Consider the following 17,375-nt stretch of genomic DNA (forward strand, 5'->3'; position numbering starts at 1 on the left):
GACTTGAAACTGAAGGTAGCCATTCAAGGTCTACCAGAACATCATTCTCAAAATAACTAGAATTTATACAGAGATTAAATTTTATAAATCGTGTTCCCAATCATCTAATTTGATAATGACACCAAGCCTAAGGGATAGATATCTCTTTACAACTGAAGAAACTAATGCTCATTTCTAGTTGACTAGGATTCTCAAAGAGCATACTTGTTAGCAAAAGTATGGAAAAATAATTACCATAACATCATGCAAGCAGAGAAGACTTATTTTTTTCCTCCGCGAAATAGTCAGTTTTTTAAAAAAGAATCTTTTAAAAACTTTTTATTTTGTATTGGGGTATAACCAATGAACAATATTGTGATAGTTGCAGGTGACAGCAAAAGGACTCAGTGATACATATACATGTATCCATTCTCCCTTAAACACCCCTCCCATCCAGGCTGCATAACATTGAGAAGAGTTCCATGTGCTATATAGGAGGCCCTTGTTGGTTATCCATTTTTAATATAGTACAGTGTACATGTCCATCCCCAACCCCCTAACTATCCCTTCCCCCATCCTCCCCTCTGGTAATCTAAGTTCATTCTCTAAATCTGTGAATCTGTTCTTTAAGTAAATTCATTTGTATCAGTTCTTCTTAGATTCCACATATAAGGGATGTCATACGATATTTCTCCTTCTCTGTTAAACTCATTCAGTTTTAATGACAGTAGCTCACCTTTATTCCATGGTTCCATGGCTACAACTGAGACTCCAAATAACAGAGTTACACAGGTTGGAAGTCTATTTCTCTGACATGTAATGGCTCTGTGACAGGTAGTTCTGGACCACTGTGCTGTCAGTAACAGGCTCCTTTAGTATTCTGCTCTGGAATCCTAAAGGCAGTGGTTCCCAAACTCTGCTGCACATTGGATCACTTGGAGACGTTTAAAAAACACTCGGTCCCTGGTTGAGCAGCTATGATCCTGCACATGTGCTGCTTGGTGAGGCAGAAAAAAAAAAGTTTAAAAATACTGATGTCTGGCTTCACCCTCAGACGTTCTGATCTGGCTTGTCCACAGTGTAACCTGGGCATTGGGATTTTTAAGAGTTCCCTGGGTAATTCTAATGTGCGGTAAACTGATCCAACTTTTCAGAAGGGCAGTTGACTATATCAAAACTCAAAAATGTGTTTTAAAGTAAGTCTTTGTCAAAATTTCCACTGTAAATAATGTATCCTAAGGAAAAGTCTAAGAATGTGACCAAAAATTGAAATAAAGTCATGTTCATCTCAGAGCTGTTTATGATAGCAATAAATTGGAAAGAATCTATGGCAGAAACTGCTGGATATTCAGCAAAATCTATTTCCTGGACACACGGCTGAGTTACATTTCCCAGGCTCTCCTGCTGGCAGAGATGATCATAAGACTATGTTCTGGGCAATGGAATGTGGGCAGAAGTGATACTACTCAATATTCTGTAATAACTTATATGGGGAAAGGATCTGAAAAAGAATTGCTATCTTTATGTGCATAACCAAATCACTTTGCTGTACCCCTGGAACTAACACAATATTGTAAGTCAATTATACTCCAATATAAAATTCAAAATTAAATTAGAAAAAAAGAAGTGATACAAACAGCTTAAAGTTCTTGTCCCTAAATATTCAGTATCTTTGGAGTGATATTTCAAGCTCTCTTTTCCTTAGGTTGGTGAGATACAAAAAACCAAGTGAAGAATCTCAAAGTCCAAGATCATGTTAACACTCCTAGAGAAAAGAGACTGGGTACTTTCCTGAAATGATCACGTGGAAGACCATCCCTTACCAGGAACATCATGGTTCATGTGAACAAAAATAAGTTTTTACCAAAATTTTAGGATACAGAATTAGAGATGACTTTAACATAAAATTTAGATGTCCAATAATAGAGAAATTTGTTAAAGAAGCTTAAGTGACTTTCTTGCAGCAAACTTTCTTTGAATGACTTATTGATCACAATCTGGGCAGAAGCCAAATCAGAAGAGATATAAGAGTATATGCTTCCATTCTACTTTATAATCATCAGCTTTAATAGCAGGCTGTTAAGTGAACGCACATACCAAAGACCACGGCCTTTGTGTGGCTGAGCTGGGGTCATTCAGCTTTTGAGACTGTAAAAGGTAACCAAAAAAAGGCAGTGGGGGGAGGGGGGAGTCACCTGTAACTAAATCCTTTAAAAAATAAAATGATACATTCTGATCAGTGATTTGTCATGGAGTTATAGGAATGGAGAGTTAAGGACTGGTGAAGCAGTTACCCTGGGTAATTGCAGCCTGAATTCCAGTCACAGCATTCCATCAAGGAGTTATTCACTTTTTCTCCCTTGAACACCTCCAATTATGGGGACTCAAAGAACATAGAATAAAAAGCAACTTAGGTCTCTTTGTTTTTGTGGAACTCATAACAAAGATAGAAAGAGGGCGTTTGATAAATGCCAGCTTGTCTTCTTGCTTACTTTTTTCTGTTTTCTTAATCAAATACCCACTGACCAGGCCCTGGGCAGAGCATTTATACAAATTATTTCATTTCATCTTCACAGCAACTCTCTATGGCTGTGTGTGTTAGTCACTCAGTTGTGTCCAAATGTTTGCGACCCCATGGACTATAGCCTGCCAGGCTCCTCTGTCTATGGAATTCTCCAGGCAAGAATACTGGAGTGGATTGCCATTCTCGTCTGCAGAGGATCTTTCTGACCTAGGAATTGAACTCAGGTCTCCTGCATTGCAAGCAGATTCTTTACCATCTGAGTCACCAGGGAAGCCCCTATAGGGTTGACATGCCCATATTTCAGAAGAACTGAAGCTCATAGGGTTGAAATAACTGATATATCTAAGAAGTTCATGTATCTGCCAAAGTGACAGGGGCAGTGCTTATCCCACTAGGGCGTGTTACCTCCTGAACCCTGAAAGAAGGAAGTAGGAAAAGGCAGAGGACTGAAGAGATTTATCTAATGATTGGTAAGCTGACATTTGACATTCATTTCACTGGAGAACTGGGCAAAACAGCATCATGATAGGCACTTGGCTACTAGGATTTACATCCAGCTTCCTCTGGCCCTAGCAATAGAACCTTGGGAAAGTTTCCTAACATCTCTAGGCCTCAGCTTCCCAATCTGTACAATGGAATAATATATGACAGCCACATCCTGTCATTACATTGAGATAATTTGAGATGATTCACATAGAGCATTTTGCCTGATGTTTCACAAATAATGGGTAAAAGGTGCAGGGTTTCATGCTCAGAGAAGGGAAGGTAGCAAAAGTTGCAACAGTTGAGAACTTAAAACACTTCAGGGTGAAACATATAAATATATATATGAGAGTGACATAAATGCATATTAAACATTTAAATAGTATATTTTGTTTCAAGTTCATGTCATTCTCTTCAGGCAAAAATTCTGAAATACCCTGTGCTCTGTATGTGAATGTGATATGGTTGGTGTATGCGTTGAAATCCATCTCTAGCCATCATTGGTTATTTTACATGGTATTGTTCACCCTCTTTCTCTAATTCCTTCGACTTACAACATGTTCAGAGTCTATGGTCTATAGTCATTAAACATGGGGAGGGACTTCCCTGGTGGTCCAGTGGCTAAGAATCCACCTTCCAAGGCAGGAGATGAGGTTTGATGCCTGATCAAGAAACTAAGATCCCACACGCCTGCCTGCCTGCTTAAGTCACTTCAGTCATGTACAATTCTCTGCGACCCTCTGGACTGTAATCTACCAGGTTTCTCTGTCCATGGGGTTCTCCCAGCAAGATTACTGGAGTGGGCTGCCATGCCCTCCTCCAGGGGATCTTCCTGACCCAGGGATCGAACCCACGTCTCCTGCGTGTCCTGTGCTGCAGACGATTCTTACCTCTGAGCCACGAGGGAGGCCCCCAGGTCCCCCACACTGCGGGGCAACTGAGCCCAACTGTGCTGCAACTACTGAACCTGCATATTTTACAGCCCATGAGCCTCAACTAGAGCAAATCCATGACCTGCACCGAAGACCCAATACAGCCAAAATTAAAAAATAAAACAATACATGGGGAAAGAAGCTAATAGTTTCGTTTAATGACAGAAACCATTACTTTAACACAGTGGTCTGGGCTTTTAAGTACACCTGATTCAGATTTTGAATAGTATGTCAAGCAAATTAAATACTCCTTTTACTTTCAAAATGTATTAATATACTGACAAACACAAACAAGGTCACAGAGATACATGGAAATCTGTTCAAAGAAAAACCAAGGAGCTTTCCTCAGGATTTCCATTGTGTAATTGTATGTATGCAATGATTTCATTCCCAGGAGAAAAGTAAAGGATTGTGTTTCTAATTGGGGATGTTTTCAGCTCAATTCCAGTTGTCTGTGAGAATCAGGATGAGATAGAATGCAAAATGGAAAGAAGTGCCCCTGTGAGCTGGGAAAGCATTTGAAACTTTGTGCAACTGCTGATGAATTAAACAGGAAAACATATAGAGTTGAGGAGAGCTAGTCATCTGACAAAAGGGTAGTAGTAAAAAAGAAAAAAAATAGTGGAACTCTTTTAGCAAATAAAACCCAGTGGGATCCCACATTGTAAACAAGCTAAAAATGGATTTGCCTTTTTTGGAGCAGAACTTCCTCCGATAAACCTCTCCTCTGTTAAGATAAACCTCGCCTCTGTTGACACCTGAGTATATTCAGACCACAGGCTGGGAATCAGCACCTACCTGAATGCATGATAATCTCCTGTGGATGCTTATTAGAAATGCAGATGTTGGGGTCCCAACCTCATGGATTCTGATGCAGGAGGCCTGATGTGGGACACGGGGGTGCTTGTTACCGAAATGTCCTCCTAGAGACTAGGGTGTACCACCAGGTCTGGAAAGTGCTATTAATAATAAAGCTACCCCAGTGCAATCTCTCTAAGTGAAGGCTATTACATAAATCCTACAAATAAGCTAGCTCTCCAGGCTTTTAACAAAATAGAGCCATGTTATAGGTTGATGAGGCTGGCAAAAAGGATAAACTCTATTGCTCTATTCTGTTGCTATCTTTGCTAACAGAATAATGGAAGCAATGGAAATGGTTAAAGCTATACAGTCAAGAGATGGTCAAAGCTTGGCCTGAGGATTTGTCAAAGATGAAACTACAAGAGCACTTGAAGACAGCAGAATAGCATCCCATCTCCACTCTGCAGCAGACACTTTGGAGAGCGGCTGAAAGCATCAGCTCTGGAGTTCAATTCCTGAGCTTGAATTCAGGCTTTTTCACTTAGCTATTTGACCTTGGCCAAGTTATTGAATCAGGAAATTCAAGGATCACAGGAAAGCTTCCACTGGGGACCTTCAGCCACCTGAAGGTGGCATCGCAGTGGGGAACTCCCAGGAGGACCCCAGAAGGCAAAGGAACCCACCGTGGATAATCCCAGATGCCCCTGGAGAGAATAGTGTTGCTCCCTTCATGCCCCTTCCTAAACTCATGGAAATGTCTACCACTTAGCAGAAGTGAATCAAGAAACATATTAGAGGGGCTTCCCTAGTGGTCCAGTGGTTAAAAATCCACCTTCCAATGCGGGGGACACAGTTTCCATTCCTGGTTGGGGAAGTAAGATCCCACATGCCATGGGGCAACTAAACCAATGCGCTGCAACTAGAGAGAAGCAAGAGAAGACTCTGAGTGTAGCAGTTAAGGCTGGACACAGCCAAATAAATAAGTAAATACTCAAAAAGAAACGAAAGGAAACATGTTGGAGGGAGATTCGGAAAACTGGACTCCTTCCTTGCAGGAGGAGAATGCTCAAGGCAACATGGGTGAAGCTGAGTTAACACACAACCCTATATACCCATGTCTATCTCCTATGTTTCAGTGTCTTCTCACACTGCTCAATTATCCACCGTGTTCCTTCTTGCTGGTTCCTCCCAGGCTATCAAGAGGCCACAATTTGCCAGTCAGATGTTCGCACATTGTCTACCACAAATAGAATGCCACAAAGGTCTGGCAAGAATTCAGCTGAAAGCAAGAGATAACATATGCACTGTTTTATAAGGGCTTACTACCTGATTTCTGTGAAGATGACCTGATTTCTCTTAGGGCTCATGGGCACAAGTTAATTTTCTGAGCTAACTTACACTATGTGTAAGTTACTCTTCTCAAGCAAACAGAAGTCAATTTTGAGAAAATTGTTATAACAACAATGTCTTGGACCACTTGAAATATGTGTCTGTGGTTCCTTGACCATGTCTGCTGGTGCTAAGTCACTTCAGTCGTGTCTGACTCTGTGCGACCCCATAGACAGCAGCCCACCAGGCTCCCCCGTCCCTGGGATTCTCCAGGCAAGAACACTGGAGTGGGGTGCCATTTCCTTCTCCAATGCATGAAAGTGAAAAGTGAAAGGGAAGTCGCTCAGTCGTGTCCGACTCTTAGCGACCCCATGGACTGCAGCCTTCCAGGCTCCTCCAACCATGGGATTTTCCAGGCAAGAGTACTGGAGTGGGGTGCCATTGCCTTCTCCATGTATAATTGGTACTAACTTTAACTCAATCCTCCATACCCTACATACCCTAGCCTCCTGCATTCCAGGCAGATGCTTTAACCTCTGAGCCACCAGGGAAGCCCTACCCTAGCCTATTATTACACAAATATTAATACACACCTAAGCAGTCATATTTGGAAATGAAACAGACATTATTACATCATTATTCCATGTGGTTAATTAAAGTCCAGATTCTGGGGCTTCCCTGGTGGCTCAGTAATAAACAATTGGCCTGCCAGTGCAGGCTTCATGGGTTCAATCCAGAAAGATCCCACATGCTTTGGAACAACTAAGCCTGTGCACTGCAGCTGTTGAGCCTGTGCTCTAGAGCCCGGGAGCTACAACTACTGAAGCGCATGCACCCTTAAGTCAGTGCTCTGAAACAAGAGAAGCCAGTGAAATGAGAAGCCCACACACCACAACTAAAGAATAGCTCTTGCTCACCACAACTGGAGAAAATCCCAAACAGCAAAGAAGACCCAGAACAGCCAAAAATAAATACATAAAATTAATTATTTTTAAGTTTTTTTTTTTTTAAAGTTCAGATACTGATTTGTGTGTTTGTATGTGTTGGGGCTGGGGGAAGTGCATTGAAAATAAGTGAAAGTATTAGTCACTCAGTCTTCTCTGATTCTTTGTGACCCCATGGACTGTAGCCCACCAGGCTCCTGTGTGCATGGAATTTCCCAGGCAAGAATACAGGAGTGGGTAGCCATTCTCTTCTCCAGGGGATATTCCCTGACCCAGGGATCAAACCTGGGTTCCCTGCATTGCAGGCAGATTCTCTACCATCTGAGCCATCAGGGAAGCTGTGGGTGGGAGAGGTACATTATCCATATCCTAAAATAAAATGGAGTTTGAGGTTTTCCCGCTACCTGAAAGTATTAGATTCTTCCTATGAAAGCTTTCCTAAGTTGAAATGGTGTAAAGTAAAGAAACAATTACCTTAGAACACATCTAGCTAATGGATGAGCAAAATAAATTGAGATAAAGTACAGATGCTCACAGACACAGTTCAAAGCTATGGTGGCTTGATGCTGAGATGTTGCATGTATTTCTTTGGGAAGGAGCTTGGCCAAGCTACTAGACCCGAGATGCCTCTATAACAACTCTGCAAAACAAATGATGACTGCTATTTTCACTTTCTGCCTTTTTTTTGAAAGTGGAATTCCTCTTTGGATTTAGCTAATGGATTTGGCCATTAGCAAAAACAGAGACTGATACAGGTCTTCCCTAAAAGCAAAAAGGTGTAAAGCAAGCTTTTTTTCTTCAGTAACTAATAATTATCAAAGATTATAATTGTACAATATTGTTAGGTATCCATGTGACTACACTCATATCCCATGCCTTTTGGAAGATGATCACTGAGCTTGCTGACATAATGAAAGTGAAAGTGTTGATCGCTCAGTTATGTCCGATTCTTTGTGATGCTATGAACTGTAGGTCCATTCCCTTCTCCAGAGGATCTTCCCCACCCAGGGATCGAGAATGGGTCTCCTGCATCGCAGGCAGATTCTTTACCGTTGGAGCCACCGAGGAAGCCTGTGCTGACATAGAGTGCTATGTAAATACATTTTAGAAATACATGCAGGAACTTATAAAGCCATGTTCAATTTCTACTTTGGTAGTTAGTTGGCAATTAAGTCCTAGTGGGAAATAAATTCCCTATAGATATTTTAGAGTATAGATACAACAAATAGGTAAACCGAAACATACCAGTATTAAAAAGAGTTTCAAATGCACAGTCATCTTTCAGTTTCCTCGGGGGACTGGAGCCAGAATCTCCCTGGATACCAGAAACATTGAATACTCAAGTCCACTGTGTAAAATGGCTAGTACAGTTGGTTTTCATACATAAGCAGAATTCACGAATATGGAAAGCCAACTGTACTCATGAACCTAAATGCACAAAGTGCCCATGTGAAAAAATTCTAAGATATATTTCTTTCTAAACTTTTCCTCTAAATATTGGAAAAATAGAAGGCACTTCTAGAGCCACGCACATGTGGATCCTGGGCACTAAAACTACTAAAAAATATTATAATGTCATACGAGATGCTTCAAAGTGCTGCTGCTGCTACTGCTGCTAAGTCACTTGAGTCGTGTCCGACTCTGTGCGATCCCATAGACGGCAGCCTACCAGGCTCCCCTGTCCCTGGGATTCTCCAGGCAAGAACACTGGAGTGGGGTGCCATTTCCTTCTCCAATGCATGAAAGTGAAAAGTGAAAGGGAAGTCGCTCAGTGGTGTCTGACTCTTAGCGACCCCATGGACTGCAGCCTACCAGGCTCCTCCATCCATGGGATTTTCCAGGCAAGAGTGCTGGAGTGGCTACATCTAATTAAAAACATTCAAGAAATTTAAAATGATTCAAAGGCTGCATAATGAAACAATAAAAGAGGACACACCTCTCTTGAAAAATTAGCTGGTAAGAGAAGGACTCAGAAGATATAATTCTTACTTGTGAGCCACAGAGTGTATATGCTGATTTTTAAATGTTTAACTTTTTAAAATAAGAAAAATTGCAGCAGTCTTCAATCAACTTAAGAAATACTGCTTCTTTGCATTTAATCATTGCTTGCTTCGAGGAGATTGGTAATGACATTTTCTTTGGTCAAGTTGTTCTTGTTTCCATCTCAAAGGTTAAACTTTATTAAATCACTTGAGAGGTATAATTATACTCTTTTCAAATTTGCTTTTTCCCCTTATATTCTTACAGGTATAGTGAGCTTATACAACTTGGTATATATAATATCATCAAAATTTACTTCAAAAATAGTTAAATATTGAATCTTATAAGTAAAAGCATTTCTATGATACAGTATTTCAGTTTTGAATAAATTCCCTTTTATTTCTCCATCAATTGAACAAAATTTACATTTCTTCAAAACCAAAAAGGAATCTCTAATACTTCCTTAGTAAAAATAATCAAATGGGTTTTGTTTTTATCAACCTCCAGAAATTAATCAATGCTCCTGGCTCTTAGCTGAATATTTCTAAAATTCATTCATGATCCAATTATTCATTAAAAATTAAGGCAAAATGAGGGCCATTTGATGATAGAGGTTATATAGTTATAATCTTTGGGCTTGTTCAATATGTGGTATTCAATCTAGAAAGCAAGCAAAGAAAATAGTACTGCCCAGGAGTTCATGATGGACAGGGAAGCCTGGCGTGCTGCAGTCCATGGGGTTGCAAAGAGTCAGGCACAACTGAGCTACTGCACCGAACCAGAAGACGCAGGAAAAGAAAAACACTAAGAAGAGAATATTTTTAACCTGCATAAGTAGACCCCTATATATCTCAAATACACGTTCATCGAAGACCCATTAGAGATAATACTTTTGTACTGAAGTATTTATCAACAAAACTTGTGATTTATGGGCATTAGCTAAGCATCCTGTATAAGAACTTGCTCTCTTATTTTGCATGGAAAGAAAGAAAGTCACTCAGTCGTGTCCAACTCTTTGCAACCCTATGGACTGTAGCCTACTAGACTCTTCCGTCCATGGGATTTCCCAGGCAAGAATACTGGAGTGGGTTGCCATTTCCTTCTCCAGGAGATCTTCCCAACCCAGGGATTGAACCCGGCTCTCCCGCATTGTAGACAGACACTTTACCATTTGAGCCAGTAAGTACACAGTAATTAAGTGAACATCTAAACTTAGCCTAAACTAAGGGAAAATAAAAGTGCCTTCCCTTTGAAATCCCTCAACCACCTTTTTGAAAGAGTCTTTTCACACACATGGCCCTACCTCCTTCTTCCCTTGATTCATTTCTGCTTTGCCCGTTCTGGCATCGTCTCATTACTTTGCACCATCTATGTGTATTGTATATGACCCCTTCTTGTGTTCCCTGGTTTACTGTTGAGCGTTTCAGGTGAATGCATGTTGCTCAGATGTTCGGTTCCTTTCTGTCTTAATCACCTCTCATTCAAACCTTAGTAGCAAGGGAATTCATTTCAACTAACATGAAACTACAAAATCACATTGATGAAACTGGACCTTCTGAACTTCTCTGCATTTCTAAGAGGAAAAATATGCTGCGGCTGCTGCTGCTAAGTCGCTTCAGTCGTGTCCGACTCTGTGTGACCCCATAGACGGCAGCCTACCAGGCTCCCCCGTCCCTGGGATTCTCCAGGCAAGAACACTGGAGTGGGTTGCCATTTCCTTCTCCAGTGCATGAAAGTGAAAAGTGAAAGGGAAGTCGCTCAGTGGTGTCTGACTCTTAGCGACCCCATGGACTGCAGCCTTCCAGGCTCCTCCATCCATGGGATTTTCCAGGCAAGAGTACTGGAGTGGGGTGCCATATGGATATACCTTAAATTAGAAGGTCCCCACATCCAATCCACTAACCAGAATCATGTCAATTATTTCCCACGCCATATTAAGTTCATAAAGGTAATACCGATAAATATAAGAAATAAGCTCAACAAGTCTTCAAATATTTTGAGGAAGTCAGAAATCTCAGGGAAATTACCCATCCAACTATACTTCTAGACTGCAGCTGTAGATCTGCATAATGTTAGATGCATTTCCAAGTTAATTCTAAATCTAATCAATTAATTATTAACTGGTTCTTACTAAACTATCTAATTATCAAATCTAAATTTAAATAATATAAAATTATTAATTAATTAATGATTGATTGATTATTAATTTCTGATAAATTCTAAATTAAGAAGCCCTAAATTAATCCTACTCTCTCCTAACAAGCTAAGGTAATATCTGATACTCTCTTCCATCTTCCCCATTCTAAGTAATCAAATTTCCTGAGAAAAGGACATAATTTCCTGTGACTAGACTCTGAGAATTCTCAGGGATTGGTAGTCAAGGACCAGACTTGAAAGATACAGAAAGAACTTCCAGGAAAGTCACTGATTAGGAGGTGTGAAGATATCCAGCAGAAGCAATATTTCTGTGTGTTGGATAGAAACAGATCAGACCTCTAAGTTAATTTAAGACAGGAAGAAGAGGCCTGCATAGCTTTTGGAAAATAAAAACATGAATTGTGTCCACTTCAATGAAATGAAACCCAAGTAAAGTCTGATGTGAAGAGTAATCTGGGGTGACTCTGGCAACTTAAATCAACAAAGACCTCCAATCACTGGAGACAAGGCATGTTTGAAGTGTTAAGTGAAAGGAATAAGGGTTGGAAAGTGCCTTTTATCAGGCAATGTATGCTCAAGTTACACAAACCATGGAAATGAGATTATTTTAGGAAAACCAAAACAAGGACAAGATAAAAGTGAAAAGAACAGGGGTTACCTAGAAAGGTTGGAGAACATAATGTTAGTTTAAACTTTGAGTTAGTTTAAACTCTTATGGAGCACAGCAACTGTAATCCATAAAAGTACTCATCTTTTAAAAAAGTACTCATTTTTCCCACATTAAAGAATGCAAATTTCTCTACTAAAGGACTGACTTTGTATAAAGACAGATTTTGCTCTTTGAGGAGAACAATATTACTTGTTTACCTTGAAAAAACTCAAAATAATGAGCTGTGAGATAACGTGCAGCTGTACCAACCATGGTTTATTACACTGCTTCAAGTGCAAGCTTTTAGTTGCTTATATTCAAAACCAAATTAAATGAATCTAGTAAAAATGACACAATGGGGAAAAAACTAAAATCTACCTAATAATGAGTACTCACACATGCGTGGTGCATGCTAACTAAGTCACTTCAGTCGTATCTGACTCTTTGCAACCCCATAGACTGTAGACCGCAGAATCATCTGCCATGGGATTCTCCAGGCAAGAACACTGGAGTGGGTTGCCATTTCCTCTTTCAGGGGATCTCCTCGATCCAGGGACTGAACCCATGTCTCTTATATCTCCTGCATTACCAAACAGATTTTTTCCCATTAGTGCCACCCAGGAAGTGCCAGTGTGTGCTCATGTATAATTAACTGCCATGTAGCTATGACAACTAAAGGCTAAATGAGATCAAGCCATCCAATTAAAATCATAAAAGGCTTTGGGGAGACAAGTTTGTCCATTTGTTTATTTATATTAAGGTATAGTTAGCATGATCCGTATTTTAAAAACTATAAATGACTTTCTGCTAGGTTATATTTACCCATCTATCTTCTTATCTATCTATGCAGATTCATTTTACTCCAAGTACTTCATTTCTAAGTGATAATACAGAAAAGGTGTGTGTATGTGAGTGTGTGTATGTGAGTGTGTGTGTGTGTGTGTGTGTGTGTGTGTGTAAGGAAGGCACTCAAATTAATGCCCTAAATGAGAGAATCTAACAGAAAACTATACTTATTCTGCTTACTTCCTTCTTCCAAAGATAGATTTGCCTTAAAGAGCCATATTTTTTCTTGTATACCTAATGCTGTTGCCTTCACTAGACAATTTATCAAAAACTTTAACATAGTATACTTGTAAATTTCACCCTTTCCATCTCTCAGAGTAATGTCTCATGTCCATTCACTCAGAGAAAAAATAACTTTATTTATCAGCTTCAATGTGTTTGAAGGCAAAATAAGCTAAAATTTACCAAAATTGCTCTGATTTTGTGCCAGGAAATAATCTGGGAAAACTAAATCAACTGGGACATTTCAAGTTGAGAAGATAGAAAATTATCTTTTTAAAACAGATATTAGATGCCACAGCTTTGTGGGTATTCTTCTGAGCTAAAAATGACTTGAATCATAGGATATGGAATCTGAAGGGAAACTACTTGTTAGCAATTCCTACCACCACCACCCCTCTTTTTCGCAAGAGAGAAAATTGTGATGTCTAAATCATCACCTAAACAAACACTTCTCCATTTTCAGAATTTAAAAAAACCACACAAACAAAACACTTTATTGCATGAGACAGTATCTTCATTGTGAACAAATGAGAAGTAATCCATAATATATGGATTAAGCTGCTGACAACCCACTCCAGTATTCTTGCCTGGGAAATCTCAGGGACAGAGGAGCCTGGCTGGCTACAGTCCATGAGTTTCACAAAGAGTTGAACAAGGCTGAAGCAGCTTAGCACAAAGCTTCTGAAAGAAATAATACTAAGCAAGAGAAAAGCTAAATTTGATAGCCCGGGTTTCTCATATGTGATTAAGTGTTAGTATTATTTGCTCAGTTGTGTCTGACTCTTTGTTTACCCTATGGAGTGTAGCCTGCCAGGCTCCTCTGTCTGTGGGATTCTCCAGGCAATAATACTGGAGTGGGTGGCTATTCCCTTCTCCAGGGAATCTTTCCCACCCGGGGACCAACTGCTCCATTAATATTTAGTCTATTAAAATTAATTCCACGAGCATTAACAAGCTACTATGTGGGAGGGGGTGTGTGGATGGTACCTGCTCTAAAAATCTGATCTGTGAAGCTTACAGCTAAAGACACACTTTATAATAAAAAATAATAGGAATAGAAGTACATATGCTTATACTCAGTAAAAATTCCCCACAGGAGCTTTTTCTCATATTTGAATCCAAAATCCCTTAAAAAATCTGGTTTAACATAACAAACAGTTCCAAGAATACCACAAGCATGTTCATACTGGTAACTTTCTATCAGAAAGGATCAGAAAGAGAGCAGTCTGGTCTACAAAAGATCTGGAGAGGGGGAAAAGGTGCATGTATTATTATAATTCTTTGAAGCTGAGATAGAACAGTTCTTTATCTAAAGCTTCTAAGCAATGTGAATATCTTCAGTAAGTGAAAGGCATTCTCCAAACTTTCATACTTAGAAATGCATCAGTTTCAAGAACTAGAAATTTAGACAGTAGGGAAATTTCCAAGATCTAGCTGTTTATGAGAACAAAGTGTTTTACAAACAGGGACATTAAACGCCTCTGCTAAAATTGAAAGGACACTGTCTAAAACATACAGTCTATCACTGTGCTGAGTAATGATTACTCATTCATTTTTCTTGCTGGAAATACACCTGCAACATTTAAATTCAAGGAAGCTGAATCCTCAGTAAAGCCATTTTGAGAAGAAGCCAGCACATACTGTACAATTCATAACTCTTTGTTGAGAATATGTCCTGTAGAGCTAGTGGCCCTCTTAAAGAAAGACTTTTGATTTGCAGTAACTAGAGGCTTAGTGAAAGTGAAAGTGTTAGTCACTCAGTCATGTCTGACTCTTTGCGATCACATGGACTGTAGCCTGTCAGGCTACTCTGTCCATGGGACTCTCCAGGCAAGAACACTGGAGTGGACTGCCATTCCCTCCTCCAGGGGATTTTCCTGATCTAGGGATTGAACCCGGGTGTCCCGCTTTGCAGGCAGATTATCTACCATTTGAGCCACCAGGTCTTAGGTCTTGGGCAAAATAATGGCCTGCTGTGGCTTATTGAGTTTCTCTCCTAGAAATTTTGAGCAGACATTGAAAGTGTGGTGGTGATTATAACTCAAGTAAGGAGTTATGTAGGGAGGTTTTCTAATAATCAGCTTGTCACAGCCTTGCAGGTTCAGGCCATGCTAAATTTATTTTTTCTTCTTTCTATAACCACAATGAAAAAAGTGAAAGTGAAGTCGTGTCTGACTCTTTGTGACCCCATGGACTGTAGCCTGGCAGGCTCCTCTGTCCATGGGGAGTCTACAGGCAAGAATCCTCGTGGGGGTTGCCGTTCCCTTCTTCAGGGGATTTTTCCGATCCAGGGATGGAACCCAGGTCTCCTGCATTGCAGGCAGATTCTTTACCATCTGAGCCAACAGGGAAGCCCTATAACCCCAATACCCAGGCCAATTCTAACCAAAATAAAAACACTTAATCCTCATTCTACATCCAAATTTCTCCAACTTTCCCCAAAGGCCTTAACAGCCATTTTTGGCTCACAAATTGAGCCGTTGAGATGTGCCATTGCTGCATCTCTAACAGGCAACCCCTGCAACCCTGCCCTTCATGCCCTGCTTGATTTTTTTTTTGGTCTATTCCAGAATATCATCCAGGTGGAGTCATACATTATGTAGCCATTTCAGATTGGCTTCTTTCACTTACTAAAATGCATTGAAGCTTCCTCCATGTTTTCCTTTCTCTTTTTTAAAGTTTATTTATTACTTTGGCTTCTCTGGGTCTTCATTACAGTGTGTTGGCCTTTCTCTAGTTTCAGTGGGCAGGGGTATTCTCTAGTTGTGGCACAAAGGTTTCTCATGCCAGGGGCTTCTCTTGCAGAGCATCGGTTCTAGGGAGCATGGCTTTCAGTCGTTGCAGTGCATAGGCCTATTTTCCCTGCGACGTGTGGAATCTTCCCAGACCAGGGATTGAACCCATGTCTTCTGCATTGGCAGGGGAATTCCTAACCACTGGACCATCAGGGAAGTCCTTGAATAATTCAAATTATTATTGAGACCTTTGGAGATTCACATGCCACTTCTAAGAAACAATAGAGATAACCTTTGCCCAGCCTCCCCAGTGATAAGTAATATTTTACAGTACCGTAGGATTCTATCCCACCCAGGACACTGAGATCGCTACAACCCACTGAGCTTATTCAGATTTTCCTAATTTGCACGCATATTTGTGTGCATGTGTTTAGTTCTGTGCTTGTGTTCATTTTTGAAAAATAACTTTACCTATAATAAATGAAACACCTGCTATCTGCCTGGCACTGTTCTAACTTCTTTATATGTATAATCTTGTCCATTACTCATGGATTACGTGCTATACTGGGCTGACCTAGTGGCTCGGATGGTAAAGCATCTGCCTGCAATGCAGGAGACCAGAGTTTGATCCCTGGGTTGGGAAGATTCCCTAAAGAAGGAAATGGTTCCCCACTCCAGTATTCTTGCCTGGAGAATTCCCTGGACAGAGAAACCTGGCAGGATACAGTCCACGGGGTCACAAGGAGTCGCACAGGACTGAGCAACTAACACTTTCACTTTCACTTAGCCGCGTTTTACAGATGAGAGAGTCTTAATGATGTGGCAGTGGCAAAGCAGGGCCAATTCTCTTTACCACCAGCCACACACCTCTCGTTACTACAGAGCCCCTTCCGGTTGCAATGTTCAGCCCTGTAGAACCAGACCGTGTTCAGAGGGTGTGAGGCCAGGAACATACTTCTGAAATAGCTATAAAAATCAATGTCAGTTGCACTCACTCTCTGTGATGGCCCACACTGTGTCTGTAGAGTGTGCTTCTCTCTGAACCTAAATAAATCCATTTCTTACCTATAGGAAAAAAAAAGTCAATGTCTCTTACAGAGGATTTTTAGGACAGTGAAATTATTCTATCTGATACTCTAATGGTAAGTGTAAAAATTTATGCATCTTTCAAAACCCATAAAACTGTGGAACAGAAAAAGGGAACCCTAAGTGAAGCATGGGCTTTAGTAAATAATAATGTATCAATGTTGGTTCATCAACTGTAATAAATATACCACACTACTGTAATATGTTACTAAAGAGGGAAGGAAGTGAATGGGAACTCTGTACCTTTGCTCAGTTTTTCTGTAAAACTAAAAACAAGTTTTCTGTAAACTAACTCTAAAAAGTACTCTATTAATTTACAAAATAGTAATAGACTCAGAGACAGAAAACAAACTTATGGATGCTGCTGTTCAGTTACCCAGTTGTGTCGGATTTGGGGACCCCATTGACTGAAACACACCAGGACTCTCTGTCTCTCACCATCTCCTGAAGTTTGCTCAAGTTCATGTCCATTGCATCAGTGATGTTATCCAGCATCTTATGGTTACCAGAAGGGAAGGGGAAGGAGGAATAAATTAGGAGTCTGGGATTAAATTATACACACTACTAAACATAAAATAGATAGCCAACAAGGACCTACTGTATAGTCTAGGGAACCATACTCAATATCTGTAATAAGCTCTGATGGAAAAGAATCTAAGAAAGAAATATAAATATATATAAAACTTAATCACTTTGCTGCACACCTGA

This window comes from Oryx dammah, unplaced genomic scaffold, assembly GCF_014754425.2.
Source record: "Oryx dammah isolate SB20612 unplaced genomic scaffold, SCBI_Odam_1.1 HiC_scaffold_29, whole genome shotgun sequence".
In the NCBI taxonomy this organism is placed as follows: domain Eukaryota; kingdom Metazoa; phylum Chordata; class Mammalia; order Artiodactyla; family Bovidae; genus Oryx; species Oryx dammah.